The 20695-nt window shown below is 40.0% G+C and overlaps 1 protein-coding gene across 4 annotated transcripts in view; it reads left to right on the forward strand.

Annotated features, from left to right (window-relative positions):
- Positions 1-20695, forward strand: part of PCDH15 (protocadherin related 15) — a 620078-nt gene that overhangs the window by 240512 nt on the left and 358871 nt on the right. Inside the window, exon 1 of one of the 4 annotated variants that reach the window (XM_035137541.3) lies at positions 5563-5687. The exons of 2 other annotated variants lie outside the window; for them this stretch is intronic. The gene's annotated coding sequence lies outside the window, so the exon portion shown is untranslated. Of the gene's footprint in view, positions 1-5562; positions 5688-15413; positions 15768-20695 lie in introns of those variants that run through there. One more of the 4 variants, XM_035137540.3, reaches the window with a different exon arrangement.

A 20695-nucleotide genomic window follows, 5' to 3' on the forward strand; every position in this document is an offset into this window, starting at 1 on the left:
CATGGTAAAGAGAAGACTGAGAGGAGATGCCCCTCAGAATCCCTTTCAACTCTGCAATTCTGAAAACAAGTGTTCTACCACTGAACTAGAGTCCCTCCCCTAACTTCTGAATGCCTGGCAGTATTTTTCTGGCATGCCAGGGGTGTTCATGGCCCCCTAAATCCACCTTGTATCCATAGCTGTCCTTTTTGAAAAATGTCCTCAGTCTACTTTACTTTGTGATTCGGGTAACAAGCTGTGCTCTATAAAACTAAGCTCTGTTTTCCCCTTTCACTCTTAAGGGAAATCTAAAATCTAAAAAATGCTGTAACCTTTTCCCCTTAAAGCAGAAGCTGGTGAAATTTGCAGGTACGTGAGAGCTATAATGCACAGGAAAAAATGGAAAGTAGAGAATATAAGACAGACAGTGAAACATAAGCCTTTGTGTATGTCTTCATCTGATTTGTGGCACTTAGTTGACATCTCAACTCCTGACAACAAGGGATTTGTTCCCAGTACAAAGCAATTGAAAACTTCTAGTTAAAAATAGCCATGTCTTATGAGAGCTCTTATCACACAAACAGCTTCTCCAGATAGATGTTTTGTAATAAAATATTATTAATTACTGCATCAGAGAAATATTTCCTTTGCATCTTGTTAATAAATTACTATCCAATTTGAACTGATAGAGGATGTGGAAATATCTTAAATAAACCTCAATAATTCCCAATCTATAAGTTTCATATCACATTTTTGTAGAGTACTATAAGTTAAGTATACATCATGTAAATTGCATATTGCTCAGCTGATGTTTTGGGGAGCCTGCTTTTTCAGGTTCCTATTGTTATTCATTTTGATGTGCAATATCAGCGGCCTTGATTTCATTGCATTTTGCTGATTTTGTTTATCTGTAGATTAATAAGACTAAAGACATCAGCTCATTGTACATTTCATCAACTGAGGGCTTCATTGGCAAGAGTGTCTAATAAACATTTGACTCCAGATTCCACACCCTCCCAGTCACTGCTTTCCTGATGATAGACATTCCACTTCAGCAGGCATTTTTTTATGTCCATGGCATTAACTTATTAATACTTATAAACATTTTAATTTATGTAGTGGACAACTTTCAGCCAAAGATGTTAAAGTAGTTTTACTAAAGCAGAATTTTAGCTATCTTCCACAACTCAGTGAAGAGAGAAACTGAGACCTATTGAGACTCAAATAGATCAGCTGTTTATAGGTGTAATTAAATGAGAGTTTATTTTCCCTACATTCATTCTTCAATTCGTCAAGGGCAGTTTGAAGAATTGGCCTATTTATTATTTTTATACCATCTAGGATCTTAGAGTGGCATACATTATCCCATTTTATTAGAGTGGCATACATTATCCCAATCGGTTGCAAGAAGTGACTAGCCCAAGGTCACACAGTGAGCTTCTTAGTGGATGAGTGCAGATATGTATGTGTTCAAAGCACAATATGCACGGTACCTTACTGTCTCCCTCCTGTATATCTAAGTTTTGATTAAAAAGGTTGGCAGAAAATGTCCCTAAGAATGACTCATTAGTCTTGCCTAAATTCCCTTTCCTTCCCTCAGAATTGCTTAGGTCGGACATGACTAAACGACTAAACAACAACAACAAAATCTCCCATGTAGGAATGTCCAAATTCACCATGAATAGTCAACTTTTATGAAAATTCAGTAGCAACTCTAGTTCCAGATTATAGCAGCTTTGCCCAGTGCACAGTGGGTTTGTTCATGTAGTGTTGACAATAGTCAGCTGCCACACACAGAATAGTCCTGCACTGGTATCTTTGTGGGTCCTATTAGGAATGCATGAGATTTTGCTCATCTTATATTTTCACTTCTCCCCAAACTTCCAGGATATTTTCCTTATCCAGGAGTCTTCAAATGCACTTTGAAGCAGATGACTCTTACAGGATATGTTTTATTTCAGTCCAATGGCCTATTTGTCCTAAGCATTATATATGCCTCTCTTTTTACCTCCAACAGTTCGTTTCAGTGCATTTGTGCACCTCAAGAGAGAGGTAAAAGGAATGTAGGATAAAAGAGTATCTGATTAACATACACTCTTCAGGGAAATATTGGACCATCCTAACACAGCTCTCATGCCTAACTTATCTGTATGACATAAAAGGCAGCGTAATGGAGGGGACTCCTTCCTCTCTCTGCTTCTTTTTTTTTAATGAATCATTTTTGTTTTAATTTTAGTACCCACCGGACTTGAATTGACATGCAAAAAATGAAATTGGGGGAACTTAAAAGTCTTCAAAGAGGGTTTTTGTGTATATTTTTGGTTTCCATTAACTTTCAGTCTATCTTCCTACATTGTTTCTCCTGAGGCATGACAGCTTCTTGACTCTTTACCAAACTTTTATGTAACATTGCATTGCCATAGAAATGTTTTTTCCAGTGTTTTGTTATCTTTTTTTAAAAAAAGAAAAAGTGTTTAGTTTATCAAGAGAATAAGCAAAATTATTAAGCAAAATACAAGAAAATTCACAACTTATGCTTATTTAACATATGCGCTTTCATGTTTAGGCACGCTGCCCCCCCAATAAATAAATAAAAATTATGCAGAAATGACAGACACGCGGAGGGGGGGATAAGGAAATGGTGTGAAAATAGCATGCATGGGAGAAAATGGGGAAAAGGCAGTTCGAGAGAGTGATTGGAAAAGGCCAAAGGGATTTGGAGAGCCAACAGATGGGGGTTGGACTGCAGAGGAGGTGGTTGACAGAGCTTCAGACTGCAGAATGACCCCAGAATTCAGGACCTCAGCAGCAGCAGCAGCTGAGAAACCAAAAAAGTGGAGGGTAATTACCACGCTGGAAGTTGACTGTACTTCTTGAAATGTGGCATGTCTATGTGTGCTGTGGCATACAGATTTGGCTGGAACAAGTCCAACATCTGTGTCATCAAGGTGTTTGAGAAGGAGAACTGTGGGGCTGTGGCAAATGTGACCAGCCAGGAGTGGGATAAGGCTTTGCTGGAGACAGAGAAGGCAATGAACTTGTGTCAAGGAGACATGAACTGGTATCTGAAGAAGTGTGCATGCACACGAAAGCTCATACCAATGACAAACTTAGTTGGTCTCTAAGGTGCTACTGGAAGGAATTTTTTTTATTTTGTTTTGACTACGGCAGACCAACACGGCTACCTACCTGTAACTATGAACTGGAAGTGTGTTCCTGTGGGTGGCAGCATCTTGAACCAAAAGGCTCTGAGCCTCTATGACCACTTCAGGCCTTCAAACACAGATGAGGAGCAGCCTGCCAAGGAATTTAAAACCAGCACAGCTTGGCGTAACAGCTTTATGACCTGCTTTAACCTGAAGAACGTCTGGACAACAGGGGAGGCTGTATCTGCCGACAAAGAGACTGCAAATAATGTATCCTGTGCAACTAAAGTGTCTGCTGGATGACAAGGCATATCTTCCTGAACAAATCTCCAGTGCAGACGAGACATGGTTTTTCTGGAAGAAAATGCCTAAGCAGGCTTAAATTGACACAGATGAAAATCAAGCCCCTGGCTTCAAAGCTGCAAAGGACTGAGTGACTGTGCTGCTCTGCGGCAATGTGGCTTTACAAGATTTTGCTTATATGTGTGATGACCAGGATCACAACCCCTGTGTAAGTGAGCTGCATGCACACAGTCAAGATTTATTTATTTTAAGCACATTTCACATAAAACATTAAGGAATATATCTATCACCCAATGCACAAGGCGTCACATTTACAAGCTGTGTAACCACAACCCCTCACCCCAACAAAATATTTTTATCATTGTTTGCGTTGTCATATTTGTTTGTCTTGTCAGTGAACATGGTACAGGGAATAAAAAAGTTTTTTGTGTTTTTTTTTTAATAAGAGTGTTGCTTAAGGCGCTTGGAGTGGGAATTCAAGCCTCTTTGCTGACTTGCAAGCTAAGGTGTGAGTGAGCAGAATAATGCAGTGTGCCTTTTTTAACCTCATGGTAATCTTCTTCAGTCACATGCAGATTTAAACCCTTCAGGGATAGGAAGATTTGTACTGCTTCAAGCACAGATATTTTCCTGATGGGGGAAAAATGCTAAAAGTCATTTGCAGTTGTGAAGTGAGGTCTTTTTTTTTTAGCTGCCCCATATGATAAAACTGTAATTACAATATTTTCAAAGGTACAAATTCTCAGGCCCGGAAGACTGCTCCCCCACAAACAAAAAAAGCCAAAGAACAATCATTGCATGGGCACAAATTTACAAATATGGTATACCCCCCACCCAAAAAAGAGGAAACACATCAAAGAAGAGGACACCAGATTTGTATAAAACATGCCCATGCTAACATATGCATAGATGGAAAGTTAGAAATTATCACAGTAATTTAAATAGCAATTTAATACATCTCACCATGGAGGGGAAGTTTTGCCTTCTGTCAGGTGCTAACTGCTGATGGACAGATTCAAGGCCCTGATCTTCCTTCTTATGACCGTTTATCTGTCCTATCCTCTGTAAATTAGGACTTATGCCCACCATAAATTTATGCCAAGCACCCAGATAAAAAAGTCTGGAAAGTATCCCCAAAAACTGTTCAGTCATTTTAGGCCTCCTTTGCCAAATATTTGACTCAAACTGCATTATGTGATTGGCTGTGTACTCTCCGGTAAAATGATAGAACATTAAAATAAGGTTTCTACCATGCCATAGCCTGAAAGTGATTTCCAAGGAATTTAAGGCATCTTTTTGATTTTTCATATTTTGAATGTTAATGGACGTTAATCTAGAAGCGTACCCAGGAATGGGAGCCACTCGGCCATCCACAAAGCTGCTATCCGCCACTATTAAAATCTATAGCAGTTTTATCATCAACATATAGTGGAGATGATATGTTCTATACATGTAGTGTCTAAGACTACATGCTTAGGCTTTTGTGGGATGTTAGTGATAGTGTCCAGCTGCGTGCATTTAAAGAGGTGGGCGTGACTCCGTAGTTTTCACTTCCGTAATTTTTACAGATGTGCTATGATTCTTAACTGCTCTTTTAATTGACTTGGAATTGATTGCTTTTTAATTGCATTGTGCCCAGCTCTAAAATAATATGATAAGCGGTGGGTCAAAATAGGCTTATTAATTAAGTAATGTGCAGGCTTGTAGCTGCATGAGATCCATACTTGGTAACACAGATTGTTTCAACGCCCAGATTCTGTCTTTTATGTAATACATAATCCTAAACGCTGAAAGCTTCGAGGAGTGTTCGCTTTATCTAATTATGATGATGATAATAATAATAATAATAATAATAATAATAATAATAATAATAATAGAAATGCTTTGCTTAGGCAATGATAGAATGAAACGTACATAATTGCCCAACCCGGTGAGATATACAGTTACTCCAACATCATCTGGTTTTGCTTTGCTTTCTAATTGTATTAAATAGCACAGCGAGTGCTTCTTGAAGCTGTTGGGCTTTAGGACCCAGCACTGCTTAGAGAGTTCCTCTTTTAATCTTGTGTGATTTGCCTTTGAAGAGGGAAGTGGCTAAGAGACAGTGGGCTTTAAGTTCTTCTTACCATACCTATGTGTGAACAACAGGACTATCAAATTCATGCCTTCTTTATCCAGAGTGGAGTTCATGTGAGGATCCACTCAGTGCCAATGCTTCAGCCAAGACTGCCATTGTTTCACCTGTGGAAATTAATCCAGGTTAGAAATAACTTCAGTTGAGTTTTCTTTTATATGTTTGAGATCTCAGCTTATTGTTTTTTCTTCTTCTCATATTAGTCCAGCAAAAGTAGAATGAATTAAAACTTTATTTGACTTTTGGATTAATTTTACTCCTGGCTGTAATAATTTCAATAGTACTTTTTCTGCTCTGTATATAATTTGCCATATTAAACTTGAGGATAGTATTGACGTCGGCTTCTCAGAAGTTCATTTCTAATGGTTCAAAACCTTCCAAGAAAATAAAAATCATTATAGTTCAGTAGTGTATTATGCAAACCTCTGGAATATATTTGAAAGTCAAACTGTTAATTTATGAATAATAATCAGGCATCTAAAATAGTGGGTAAACATAAGGATTATTTTAAAAACAGTTTAAGCATATTATCCATTTCTCCGCTTTCTACCCATTGCTTCCTTTTACCTATAAATACTCAATAGGGTCTTTCTTCATAAGAGTTTTTTTAAAAGAGGCTCAGGATTCAAGGGTCTTGAAACAGCATATGCATGTAGGCTTTTGCAATTTGACCTCAAGTTCAAATTCAGATTAAGGATGAGAGGAATAAAAGCTTACTTTTAAAAATGTGCTTTCATTCCAGGTGGATGTTTACTATGGTATAACTACCATAAACTCAGTTGCTGTTGGTGTTCATAATAATAATAATATTAATATGGCAACAGCAGTGTGTGACATTTTACAGAATACAAGAGGGCAGGTCCCTGCCCCAAGAAGCTTACAATCTAAAATTCAACACAGAAGAAGCAACAAAGGAAGAGAAAAAGTGGAGGCAAGAATCTCTGATTGTTTCTGGGGGTTGTGCCAAAAACTTAATAAAAGCAGGTGAGTTTTGAGGAGGGATCCAAAAGAAGTAAAAATGGATAGAATTTCAACACACGTTCTGGAAGGTAGTTCCAAACATGCATGGCAACAAGCGTGAAAATGAAGGGTCATTTAAGGAAGCAGTAGATCTTTGGAAGATGGTGGAACTGGAGGAGTAAAGGTCATAGAAGGGGATGTGTCAGGAGATAAGCTGGGCAGGGAAGTAAAGGGCTTTGAAGGTAAGGCCAAGGAAAGCTCCTGGATCCAGAATTCAGAGCAGATTGACAGGAGCAGTGAATGATGTTGGTATCCGATGGTTCATCCAGATTTCCCTTTGTGCCACACTTTACAGGCACAGGTCTGTATGCAAGCATTTATGTTTCTGTTTTGTCCCTCTGCTTTCCCCAGGAAAACCTGCAGAATTGTAACTTGGTTCTTGGGTTTTCTGCAGACTGCTGTTTGTTCCCATTCAGCAGTAAACATTGGGTTTTCCTGGGGAAAGTGGTGGGACAAAAAAGAAAAAGAAAAGCCCTGCTCAGACATGGGCCTGAAAAGCGTGGGAAGCGTGGTGCAACAGGAAGTCTGGATGAGCCCATAAAGGGTCCAGTCTGAGACAATGGAAGGAAACAGAAGAGGCAATGCCAATAGCCTAGGACGGTGATAGTTTCCGGTAAAGGAGGAGACATGTCAGCATCTTGCTTGAGATTGTGTGTTCTCCTGGCCTTTAAAACTTCTTGCATACATTGTTGCCTTTCCGTTTCCGAACTTGCCCAGAACTGAACTGATCTAGCCTTGTCTCTTGTCCAGCTTTTGCAACGCCTTCTACTCAGAACAGATCCTGAAAAGGCGCTGGGCCAGATTCCAGAAGTGCACTATAATCAAATAGCGCAGGGTGCAACAGCTTTCAATTTTCCATATCTAAAGCAGCTCCAAGAGACTCACAGAATCTCTTGGAGTAAAGATAGCAAACATACAGTATGTCTGTGTAAACGTATGTCCCTTAATACTGCATCTCTGTAAATATTGAGTGGTGATCTGAGATCAGTCCATTATTTCCCCATATTTCCATTCCTACTATAGATCAGTTTCCTATACCACTCATAGGCTTTACTGCCTAGCATAATTAAATGTCTTGTAGTAGGGCTAGGGTACAGTATCATAGTGATCATGATCAGTGGTGTCTTTATCACATACTGAAATAAGCATTGTAATGGGAATTATACTTATTATTATTATTTTATAGAAATGAACCCGTCAGCTCAGGAGCACCAAAAATGTTGCTGACACTTTAGTAGCCCAAACTAGAGCCAGGGCCAGATAAACTGGAACAGAAACAACCCACCAATAGCAGCACCAATTACAGAAAACTAATGATTTGGCATTTGACCAAACTGCTGTTTACTGTTAGTATAAGACATAAGGTTTAGATTATATGGAATGCCTCCATGCATGTTTCCACAGGCAGTAGCTTATTCCAAAAACAGACCAGGAAGTCTCTGGCCAGAGTTTCTCACTCAAATGATCCCAGCAGAAATGAATTGGGTTGAACGTAAACAGCTTTTATAACCTTCTTCACAGCTGTATGTAAAATGTAGATGATTGTTCATATCAATTTAGAGCACTATAACTTTATAAGGCATGGAAGCGATGTGTTCTATGAAAAGCAATTTGTCCATACCAATGCAATTAGTTGTCCTTGTATTTCAGCAACAAAGGTGTATTCTAATAAAATGCTAGTATTCAAAGCACCAGTTTAACAAAACAGTGTTTTTCTCCTGTAGGTATACTAAAACCCTTAAAAGCACTGAAAGGGGGGGTATTTATGTTGGGGAAACCAACCTGTGCTGGCAAGATGCTAACATGAAATTGCAAATGCAACAGAAACTTCCATTTGTTTAATAGTCAATTACTACTGTCCCTGGATTTGTGAATATGGGATTTAGATTAAGACCTCATGGTGAACAGATGGACTGATTGCAGGGCTCTGAACAATATGTCCTACTGCTTCCCCGCTCCTTGTGTTCTGAGTTATAATCAAGTTTCCTTACACCCTGCCACTCAGCAACAATAACAGTGGAAGTAATGCCAGCAGAGTCCCTTCAGATATGCATCTTTTCTGAAATACCCTTATGTAGATAGAGCTTATTTTTCCAATCTCCCACCCCATGCTGTTCTTAAAATCATACCACATGGAGCTGATTGTAACAGGGATTTTGTGGTTCCTGGTATCTGTATACCCACTGGAATGTTGTAGCCTTTTTGCGAATCCCCAGAGATTACCGTAATAATTGTGTCAGCATTTTCTAACACATCCCACTTTCGGAGATTTATAACTGCATCTCAGGCTCAATGCACCTTAACTCCATGAACATAATATGAACTTCTAACCAATTTAAACCAACCTAAAATAAAACTCAGCACAAACTAAACCCTAAATAAGTAGCAACAGCAATTAAATGTTCACAGTACTGCAGGAAAAGGCAGGAAAGGCAGGAAACAGTATTTAACAATACTCCATGGAAAAGTATCTCCCCCCCCCCAATACATTTCTATCCCCAGCAGTGCTTATATCAACATGGGGGGATTATTCATGGGTGTAATTATTCAGATCTGGTGGTTGTCAGTTTTTAAAGCAAGAACAAATGGGATTTCAATTAACAGGTGAATTTATAGAAGTAGGAGGCTGTTGTTGTTAGGAGGAATTCAGCATTGCACAAAGGCATCAGTAGCCCATTTAACTCACCCCTGGCTTGGAGGCCACTTTCCAACTCTCATCCATCTTCCCAATATGGGAGTAGCTGGCAGCCAGCCAGTGTGAGACACCTTCTCTCTCCTGACTAGCAATTATTCCAACTTCCCAGGTAGAATGATCCCCCCCTCCTCTCCTGTATCCTGTTCTGAAGGTTCTCCCAAGTTCCCTAAGCTCCCCAAGTGGGGAGCGCACAGTGGGGGGGGGGAGTCCCATTGTGCAAGTGGAAGACATGCTGGCATGACGTAATAATTGAATCCTGCCCATGATGATGATGATGATTGCTGTTAGTATATTGAGGGACACAGACTCCATAGTTGCACTAAATATATTTTGAAAACTTCCAACTCCCTACATCATCCTTTGGTAAAGGCGTTGTTAGATCAGCCACAGATGACTCAGTCACAACTTTACAGAGAAAAATAGCTCGCCGTGAGAATGGTGGTTTTGGTAACCTTGCTTTTTCTCTAATATTTCTCCAACCTTCCTTTGTGCTTTTAACTCCAGACAGTGTTTTTTAAACAATAAGGGGGGATTAAAGGTAAAGGTAAAGGGACCCCTGACCATTAGGTCCAGTCGTGACCGACTCTGGGGTTGCGCGCTCATCTCGCATTATTGGCCAAGGGAACCGGCGTATAGCTTCCAGGTCATGTGGCCAGCATGACAAAGCCGCTTCTGGCAAACCAGAGCAGCACATGGAAACGCCGTTTACCTTCCCGCTGTAGCGGTTCCTATTTATCTACTTGCATTTTGACGTGCTTTCGAACTGCTAGGTTGGCAGGAGCTGGGACCAAGCAACGGGAGCTCACCCCATCACAGGGATTCGAACCGTGACCTTCTGATCAGCAAGCCCTAGGCTCAGTGGTTTAACCACAGCGCCACCTGGGTCCCTAGAGACTCTTTAATATAGCCCTATCTGACAACTTTATTGTAGCAATTTTATAAACTCTTTGCAGATACCAGTTTTAGATTTAGGACTGACATATACAATTTATGATTCTGTGAGCCTGTTCAGAAAAAAAATGATTTAAAACTAATATACAAAGTGGCCTTAAGTTTGGAAAAAAATTATATGATTTGATACATGTTTGGGGAGTAAACATCAAACACCTAAACAGAATAGCTACAAAGTTCACAAAAGTAAATTCACTTGCATTCGCAAATATATTTAGAACTGTGGCTATAAATATGGGGCTTATGTAGATACTCATCAGAAGCAGGTCTAGCAGAAGAGTAAGTCAACCGTGCTTTTGCAAGCCTGGTCTCTTGTAACATGCAAATTGACTTAAGATGGCAGGGGTGAATGCTTCTGTTGTGCCACCAATTTTGCTCTACAGTACAACCACTTTTTGTTATCTACTCTAATGTCCTTCATCATATGTCAGGGGTCTGCAACCTTTAAGACAAAAAGAGCCACTTGGACCCGTTTCCAAAGAAAAAAAATAAACTGGGAGCCGCAAAACAGGGACGTAATTAGAAATCAGAGGGCCCCATAGCAAAATTTGCTATGCCCAATAATAAATGCCCCCAAATGCCATAGAAAATTATTCAGGGCCCCAGTGTACCATAAATCCTAATCAGTGCCTGATGTAAATAATAATTAATAATGAGGGCCCAATGTCATCCTCGTCATTATAAAAATAACTTTGAGTTTGGGCTGCCTTGATTACTGGGAATGGGCACCAGCAACCACTGCCTTATGAGTTTGGGCTGCCTTGATTACTGGGAATGGGCAAAACTCTGACTCCCTTATTAGGACACCTGTATGGTTTCATGTGTGTTGCTCCCATCAAGTGAACTTATAAAATTTCCTCATATTGAATCAACCCATTGATTAATACATCTACCTCTATCTCCTGACCAGTCCGGCAGGAGGCCACAGGCAGGCCGCAGGCAGGAGCAGCAGCAGCAAACACGCGCTCCGAGCCCGCAAGCCTTTTCTGCTGCTGGGCGGAAAGAAGCGCGCCCGTTTAAAAAAATAAATAACTCCGCCCCCGTGAGCCTATTGGCTGCAGAAATGCGGCAGGGAGGGGCTGATGCAGGGAGGGGGCCGACCACGCTCCCCGGGCTGCTAACGTCACCTTGTGTCCTTTTTGCACAGCGCACGCGCACAGCGGAGTTGTGGACTCCGGCGGGCGCCATGCGGGGCGCAGGCGCACAGCGCGCCGCCGCAGCAGTGTGCTCTGGCGGCGGTGGGCACCGCGCGAGTGTCTGGCGGGCGTGGCGGGCGCCGCCGCATGGCTCGGACGCCTCCTCCCCTCGTATCCGCTCCGGAGCCGCAGCAAAGGTGTAAAAGAGCCACATGCGGCTCCAGAGCCGCAGGTTGCAGACCCCTGTCATATGTGATGTTCTCCTTTAGGATTCTGTCACAGGTTTGTTTCATTACATTGTTTGTGGGAGACTTAAACAAATAACGGGCCAACCCAGTTTGTATTCTCTCCACTATGAACAGATTGTTGTTGGAGCCAGTGTGCTTCCAGACACTCAATATTTTGTGGGATAAATTCAAGTGCATACCAGAAATTTAGGCAACCCAAGTGGTGGGGTGGGGAACTTACAGCTCATGGGCCAATCTTGAGCCAAAATACCATTAAGAAAAATTAAACTTGCCAAATGGAAGGAGGTGACATCAACTGATAGGCACAGTGTCAGAGTTTGGTTCTGCTTTAGCTGCATTATCTCATCAGCTGATGACCAGGGGTTAAATCCTGCTCAGTTTGGCTGTTCCCTGCTGAGAACAGGGACATGTAGCCAAAGCTCAGTGCTTTGTCTTAATATCCTGCTGCAAACAGCCCCATGCTGCTCTTGAAACCTGCCATTTTGGATGTTAAAAGAGCAACTTGGTGCTGCTCACAAAAGGGTTTTAAAACAGCCATGCACTGCTTTTTAAGCCCTTGAAAGCAGTCCAGTGATGCACTTTGAAGTCCTGACACCAGGTCTGCTAGCCAGAAAAAGCTACCTTAGTTTGAAAAATACTAAATACAAATATGTATTATAACAAATCCACTTAAAACAACAACATACCTTTAGCAGTTAGGAAAGGGATGGGCAAATGCACTGAAAAGTGTGGGATGAAGGAATGATTGGGGAGTCTATCCTTTGTATAAGCAAGTCAGAATGAATTATTAATTCCAGTGCTTTATTAAAGAAAGGTGTAAACTTACAACACAGCCTTCAGAGCCCTGCTGCCTTCATAGTCTTGGGACTGATACTGAAGCAGCAAGCAGTTGTCATAACTTGTCCGAACCCAGTAAAGCAAATAGCAATTACTTATATGGATGCTGGCATCAGTAGCCCATTTCATTCACCCCTGGCTTGGAGGCCACTTTCCAGCTCTCATCCATCACCCCAATAAGGAAGTAGCTGACAGCCAACCAGTGTGAGACACCTTCTCTCTCCTGACTAGCTGAGCCTCCCAAGCCCACAGATAAACATAGCATCGAAACAAGCCAATTAATATATATCAAAGCAGGTGAATAAACATTCTTGCAGTAGTTAAGTTATATTGACTGCCAAGATACAGGCCTTCCGGAACATTTTCACCATTTGGTTCTACACAATTATGTTAAGATGTTAAGATGTGCACTAAGACTTGTATGTTAAGATGTGCACTAAGACTTGTGGGGTTCCAAATTATACAGTATATCATTCCTATCTACTTTTCCAATAAAATAAGACACTGCTATATGTGGGGAGAAGAGACGGTGGAAGAAGACTGGAAGAAATTTAAGATTTATCTAGAGAAATATAAAATTAAAAATGGACAATAAGGGAAGTGGATACTCAAAGATGCTGAAGAAGCATTAAGCGTTTGTGAGAAGGAAATAAGTCTTAAATGTAAAATAATTATTGAAAACATTTATTATAGCTATATTAGAAGAAGAAATAGATTAAGAATTAGAGAGTGTCGCAATAGACAGGAATAGAAACGTGGAAGGGGGGGGGAAGGAGGAAGTCGGCAGGGTAAGATATATATTGGATTAAATGTTAAAGAATTGTTTTTCTGTTTTTTCTTGGTTTTTGCTCTTTAATTTTGTCTTCTTTTCTTTAAGCTGTTTGTATTTTTGTATTTTTTGTATTTTGTTCTTTTTCTATTTGTTACAAAATCAATAAAAAATATTTATTAAAAAAAATAAGACACTGCTATATGCTCCAAGGACTAGAGGCAGATCACAGTTGTTTCAGAGAGTTGAAGGAGGATGTTATAGAAAGTCCCTTCCGTCGTAGAAGGAGGGGAGATTGTGGGCAGCCACGAGTCCGTGCACGTGCTAGGAGAATAGCTTTATTGTGCTGAAAATGAATGTGAGGGCATGGCAGAAACGTAGGATCACTGTGAGGTGGTGTTAGTATTGTATCTGTATGTTTTAAGTCAGTTGTCCAAACTTAGCTTCAATAATGATCTGACAAAGTGGCATTAGGCAAATTGCTGTTTGAAACCAAGGTGCTCCTAAGATTCCATTAATATCAAAGATACAGTAACATAGATCAGCATGAGGTGACTGCAGAATAGGAGAGAGAAGAAGGCATGGAAATGGGGGTGATCTGTGCGCAAGGTAGAGTTGAGAAAAGTAAGGAGGAAGGTGGAGGCGGAAAGGGAGTGAAGGTGAAAATGGACATGGCCAAGGGGAAATTGGGAATGGGGTTGAAGATTAAAGCAGAGGCATGAAAAGGTCTAAATAATGGGAGAGGAGAGTGGCTCCATAACTGGGCAGAAGGTGAAAGGGGTGCTGCTTGGTTGTGAAATAAGCAAAAATCTGCTCTTATTCCCTTATTGGGTTCTCCATCGGTCGGAGAATGTAACAGAGGCCAACCAGAGAATTTTGAGAAGCAAAGCCTTTATTTTTGCTGTTGCAACAGGGTCCTTCCCCTCATGCAGGAGAGCAAGGAAGAAACCCAGAACAAAAGAGAACCTCCACTTTTATCAGTTTTCCCATCACCAAGAAACACCCCCAAAATACATCATTCCTACATCACAGCTACGTAATCAATACCTCACAAAAAGGGAGGGTTCAAGTTAGAAATCCGAGCACCTTTGACACCTCTCCTAGTCCTCTCACCCCTCCCAGGTGTGAATTCCTAAACACAAAGAGGAATTAACAGTTTCCTAAAAGTTTATCACTATCTTTTGTTCAGAGGAGTCTTCCATTGTGAAAGAGATGGCTAGCAGTCTGGCACCATTGATGGGGAAATGTCCAGTTGGCAGAGCCTCTGGCTTACAGGATTATGGCTCCCAAGTTGATAGTCATGTGGAAATGTGTGTGTGATTCTGGTCAGAGAGAGTCAAAATGGTGTCAGTCAGGCCTGTCTTCCTGTGCTGCTTCAGACATGTGCCTGTACATTCATGTACATGTTTAGGAAAAGGGACCCAGGTGGTGCTGTGGTTAAACCACTGAGCCTAGGGCTTGCTGATCAGAAGGTCGGCGGTTCGAATCCCTGTGACAGGGTGAGTTCTCTCAAATAGGCATAGGGAAGCAATTAGGGAATGTGTAATCTAGTCTGGCCATTGTACAATCTTTTAACCACACAATGCTGAAGAGTATTACAGGAAGGCTCCTTAAATTGAAAGTGGATGTGCATTCTGGATGCATATATATAAAATGCATTGATGAAAATTACTAATTAAGATTTTTAGGCAAAAATATTTTCACTGCTAGTTTAGAAAAAGCAAAAAGGGCAATATCTTTTACTCCTCTTTATTTGTTTACCTAATAGATTAAACATAAGGTGGACTTAAGTATCCACTCCTCTAGTGCTGAGAGGCTTTAAACAGATTATTCCTTTCTGGTCAAATGATACATTGTAAATGAACGTAAGCTGCTGTACTCCTTTGTTGCTAATGAAGTGGGAAAAGCAAACAAAGAGCCCCTGGCAAATGTTGATTGGACACACAGTACATTCAAGGAGCTAGCCCTGATTATCAGTGGGATATCAATTTGTCTTAGGGCTGCAGCACCTGCTACTAATTGCTGGTGAGAGCTCAGTGGTCACTGTATAGTTTACCCCACTCAGCTCCCTCCCTCTCTCTCTCCCTCTCCCTCTCTCTCTCTCTCTCTGTGTGTGTGTGTGTCTGTCTGTCTGTCTCTCCAGTAGCTGCTGAGAGCAGGACAGCTAATTGCTATTGCTTTAATGCCAGTGAATCAGTGTGCTGAGCTAATAGCTGCAGATAGAGGGCACACAAATTCCTGCTTGGAGTGTATGGCTAGTTACTTGTGATGACTAAAGCGGCTGGAGTGCATAGCAGAACGTGGAAAATGTTTTTTGTGGCTTTCTGATATGAGAAGGTTTTTTTCGTCTTCCAAAAAATGTTCGCTGTTGTTCAGGCTATGATTGGGATGGCTGTTTCTCATGCAAAGAGATTGCTGCGATTCTGCACTTCACCTTGTTTACCTTGAAAAGAGAAAAAGGAAACCTCATTCACTGTAAACAGGCTTAGCAGGAAAAAAACTTAATGCATAACCCAGCGTTGGCTAAGCATGAAACTTTCAGCTATTCAGTAAGTTGTTTCCCCCCACTTTAAACTGGCATTGATGGTAAACTACCTGAAGATTGGAGATTCTCTAAAAGAGCAAAGTAATGTATCTAGCTTATGAATCATCTGCTTTGAGGTTTATAGCTGTAAGCCGGCAGTAATGAAGTGGTACTACTAACCATTTATTTTAGATGTTCAGTAGCTTCTCTCACCCTAGAAACTGTCTTCTGCATATTAACTTCTGTAGCATGCCTGCTTTTACTTGTTGTGTTTTGCTTCTTAAAATTCTTGTCTGTTCACAATTGCAGTGTAAGCCAGTATATGCTTGCAATTCTCTAGTGTGGTGTTGAAAGCAAGTTACCTTAATTATGGATTTGACTGTTCTGTGTTTTGTTTTTTTGTCTGATGAAAATAGTTGAGAGGGCTGTTATCCAGAAAGAAGGGGCTGCATTTTACTTGTTGTCTAATGAGGCACCATTTGATCCATATATTAAGTTAATTGGAAAGCTGTTCAGAGAAAATATATGAGGTTGGTTTATTCATTGCAACAATAAGCCCTTTGCATGAATACAAAATAGCTGAAGTAGTAACTTATTTACAGAGTTAGTATGTTTTACTTGTGGAACGTCAGCATACAATTTCCTAAACATGTGCACAGTTTTACTTTATATACACACAAAAACGTGTCCAGCTATGGTGTGAAATTCAGTGTGCTTAACAGATATCCACATTATTCTGACAATCACTGTTGCTATTTTTGTTTGTTATTATTAAAAGATATAACACTCGACTAATTGTTTCATTCTTATAAGATCTTGCAAGTTTAAGTCTGTGCCCATACTTTTCTGATTCTCACAGACAGCTAATTGTTAGAGCTGGTAGGCGAATTTGGCAGGAGGTGAAGTTGATGCTTCTTCTGATAACAAAAGAACAATTAATTTACACACTAGGATGCATTTTCAACATTAACTGTGCTGTGGCTAGCTTAACTGTTATAGGGGAAAACCCCAACTGTCTATATTACTTTTAGTTACTCAGGTCCTATTATGGGATCTCTCTCCCTCATGTTTGAAAGGGATGTCTAATAGCTGATAAAATGTTATTTGATGCTTCTATCCGGTTGTGGTGTTACTCTTGTTTCAGCAATATAATCTACCTAGGTTGGAGTCAGAGCCCTATGAAATAAGAGTGCAGTTTAGACAGCATACTCTTAGGCTTAAAGACAAAGCACCTCTCTCTTTGCTGATGCAGTGATGTGCTTAGGCTGGAATGTTAGCTTCAATCACTTTGCCTCACCAGTTATCCTTGAATGGTAAGCGTGCAGGCTGTGGCAAACTCTGAAATTTCCTCTGTGCTTTATAGTTATATACTTGTCTTAAATCACTGGTTGGAATAATTGCATTGCCATCTCATGTCATCTTAGCTCAGGTGCAATAGCTTTCCCAGGGGAGCAGTCGCCTGTAAGAATAGTGGCACTGAAGTTCTTAATAATCTTTGAAAAGTGTTTTTTTTATATTGGATTATTGATTTACCCATGTGTGTCTCTGGTATGTTTGTTGAAAATATTAGGTAGTGTTCAGTGCTGAATTAGTAGTCAGGATAAAGCAATAAAATTGTGAACTATACAATAAAGGATATCTTGATCTGTCAGTTAGAAGTGTTAGAGCCAAGTGCCAACAGTTGAGCAGATCCTACAATGTGAGAAGAGTTTAGGAGCAAACTCTAGATGGATAGCCATGTTAGTTTGCTGCAGCAAAAGTTACAAAGATTCCTGTGGTAGCTTAGAAACAATTTAATTGTGGAACAAATGTATCCATAGTTTAGGAAGGAATATGTGTGAGTACTTAAAGTTTAGTATGTTACCAGTAGTCCAATGCATTTATGATTTCACACTTTCTGCAGTATCATAATACAGATTCAAGCTATCCTAGACCTAATTTGCCCACCTGTGCCTAAAGAGGCAGTTGCAGAATTAGCAGTTTTTATTCACAATTAACTAATCATGGATAAATGCTACCTCTTGATTCTGTAACCCAAATCACTAATAGATTAGAATCACCTTACAATACTTAAAGACACATTCTCAAGATCCTATAACAAAGGCTAGTGTATACACTTTAACCTAGCTCTCACTCCTCCCACTTCTATAACAAAACAGATTCAAACTCAGCAAAACATTATTTTTCTAATCATTTCACTGCACATTTACATCCTCAACATATTACGCTAACTCTGATCCAGTTTAAATTTAAGTGTTTAATGCATTATTACATTTATATCCCACTTTTCAACCAATAGTTTTTGCAACTAAAACTTCATTATAATTATTTTAAAACATATAACTAAAAGTTATCACAATCTGCTCCAATTATCCTTCTGCTTCCCAAATCTGTCTTACTTGTGTCCTATACTCCAGTTTCACTACCAAGATACTGTGAGAAAATTATTTTCCATGAATGCTCTTTGCTTTCTAACCCTTGTGAAGGGATCTTGTGATTTCAAGTAGAAAAAGGAGAGCAACACTGGAATTGAGGTCTCCACCATGCAAGATGAGACCTCACATCCTGTATTGCTAAAATAAGATATTCACACTTCACTGAATTATTTCTGCCAATGCTGTATCAATGCATAACAATGAAGGGGTGGTGAAGAATGCATTTGCTTTGGTGCATTCTTGTGTTCGTTTTGTGCTAGTTTCTTCTTGCCATCCAAATTCTGATCAAAAGTCAGGATACATTATGCCTCCCTGTGGAAATCAAGTTCACTATACAGAAGTTAGGTTGCATTTTTAAGTAATCCCCTTGTATCATCCTGTTCAAATGGTAGGAACTTCCATGACTCTTCTGTTCCTCCAGGGGCAAATATAAGTTCAGAGATTAGCCAAGGACGAGAAACTTATGTACTATGAACTAGTTCAGGGCATACCCCCCAGGGCTTTTTTTTTATAAGGCAGGCTGTGTGGGGAGGGGACTTTCTATACTTCCTTTCCATGGTTAGGATTTAAATACCACAAAATTTTAAGGGCAACTATCCAAAGCATATAAAAATTGGAAATGCTTTGGGGCATTAAAAAAATTGGAAATGCTTTTCCATAATTATTAGCCCAGTGTATATACTGTGATTAGTTTCCCAAGCAATCCCTACATGTATGGTATGAAGGTCTGAAGAGAACAGCTGCTCCTAACTTGCTTGTTGAAATTTCAGCATGTGGCAATTGATGAAAATCAGGATGCTCATCTGATTTGGACTGCGAGAAATAAAATGGCTATGTTGTACTCAGGTACTGCAAAAAGGGAATTCAAGGTGTGACATTAGATCAGGCATCCCCAAACCTCAGCCCTCCTGATGTTTTGGACTACAATTCCCATCATCCCTGACCACTGGTCCTGTTAGCTAGGGATCATGGGAGTTGTAGGTCAAAACATCTGGAGGGCCGCAGTTTAGGGATGCCTGCAATAGAGGCCACAACTGAAATTTCACCATACATGTTACAAATTGTCAACAAAAATGGCAGCATGCTAGCAAGCTTTCATATTGCTAGTGACTGCAGATGTATAATGGATTATTTTTACTTATGGAATTTTCTGCAGTAATTATATGTTCTTTTTTTCAAAGTGTAGGCTGACATTTTGATAAGGTGAGGTTGTGTGGACACTATATATTTTTTAAAATCTTCAATGCATGAGCAATGCTAGTTCCACAATAAAATCCAGACTTTGAGAATCCTAAAGATAGATTCTCACTGTGATGTGAATTCTGCTACACAATGATCCTTTGAGCTGAAAATTTCAGGAAGTTTGCAGTAATTCCCCTCTGAGGAGTCGATTCATGTGTTAAATGTTGCTAACCCTTTTATACATTTATCTTCTCAATGAGTGGATCTACTTGCAAGTGTAGTGTAATATCAGACAAAGGAACCTATCTACTGTACTTCTGTGTGCCCAGAGTGCTCCTTACTGAGAAATCTTTTTTGAGGAAGTTGAATTGTAAGATTCTTACACTGCTCAGCTAAGTAGCACAACTTAATGTGCAACAGAATGGTGAAGTTAATATATGAACTGGCTCTTTAAAAGTTACAAAAACTCCACTGTGAATTGGTTTATTGTGTTTAGCAAGCTGTAGAAATTCTTCATGTGTCAAAATTCTATAAAACTAAAGTTTAATCTTAAAATAACTTGATGTATGAACATTTGCTTTTAAAAGACCTCATTATCTAATAATATTATCTAGAGAAAACTAATGCCTTGGTGTCTACAGGCAGTATCATTTATCGATTTCCATCTGTTCATAGTTATTCAAGTATATGATTGTTCCAGCGGGTTTTAAATTAGCATAAATCATTTAGCCAGTGCTGTAACAACTTTACTAGCTTGGCTGATCTAATTATTTTATTATCCATTTGCATTGTGGTTGTGTTTAGTAACTTCAGAAATAAATTGTTCCCTATTTGAAGTTTACTCCAGTTCGTAACTTGTATATTGTTAATCTTGGCTACTGATTGCACAAGATAATGGTCTTTTTAATTATCTCAACCTTCTGTGGGCAAATGATCCCTTGGCCACAATCCAGAGCCCTGTTCGGTGTTCACATAATGCTCAGCACAAGCACAGACTGCCCTCCTCACCGGATTCCCTGACTTTGAAATGAATGGAGCACCCTTTGCTAGTACAGAGGTCCAAGAAGTTTGACCTGCTGAAGTTGCATTTAGCGGTAGAGCCAGTGCCAGGTTAAGGAGAGCTGCTTTCAAATCCCTACTCTATAATGAAGCTCACTAGCTTTTGCACTAGTCACTGTCTGTCAACCTAGCTCTACATCACATAGTTGTTTTAAGAGCAGGGAAGAACTATGTATGGCACTCTCAGCTCCTGGGTGGAAGGCCAGGATTGAAAAGAATACACAAATAAATAAGATAGTGTGAACGTAAGCAGTCCACAATGAATGGCATACTTGCA

This window comes from Zootoca vivipara, chromosome 5, assembly GCF_965207765.1.
Source record: "Zootoca vivipara chromosome 5, rZooViv2.hap1.1, whole genome shotgun sequence".
NCBI lineage: Eukaryota > Metazoa > Chordata > Lepidosauria > Squamata > Lacertidae > Zootoca > Zootoca vivipara.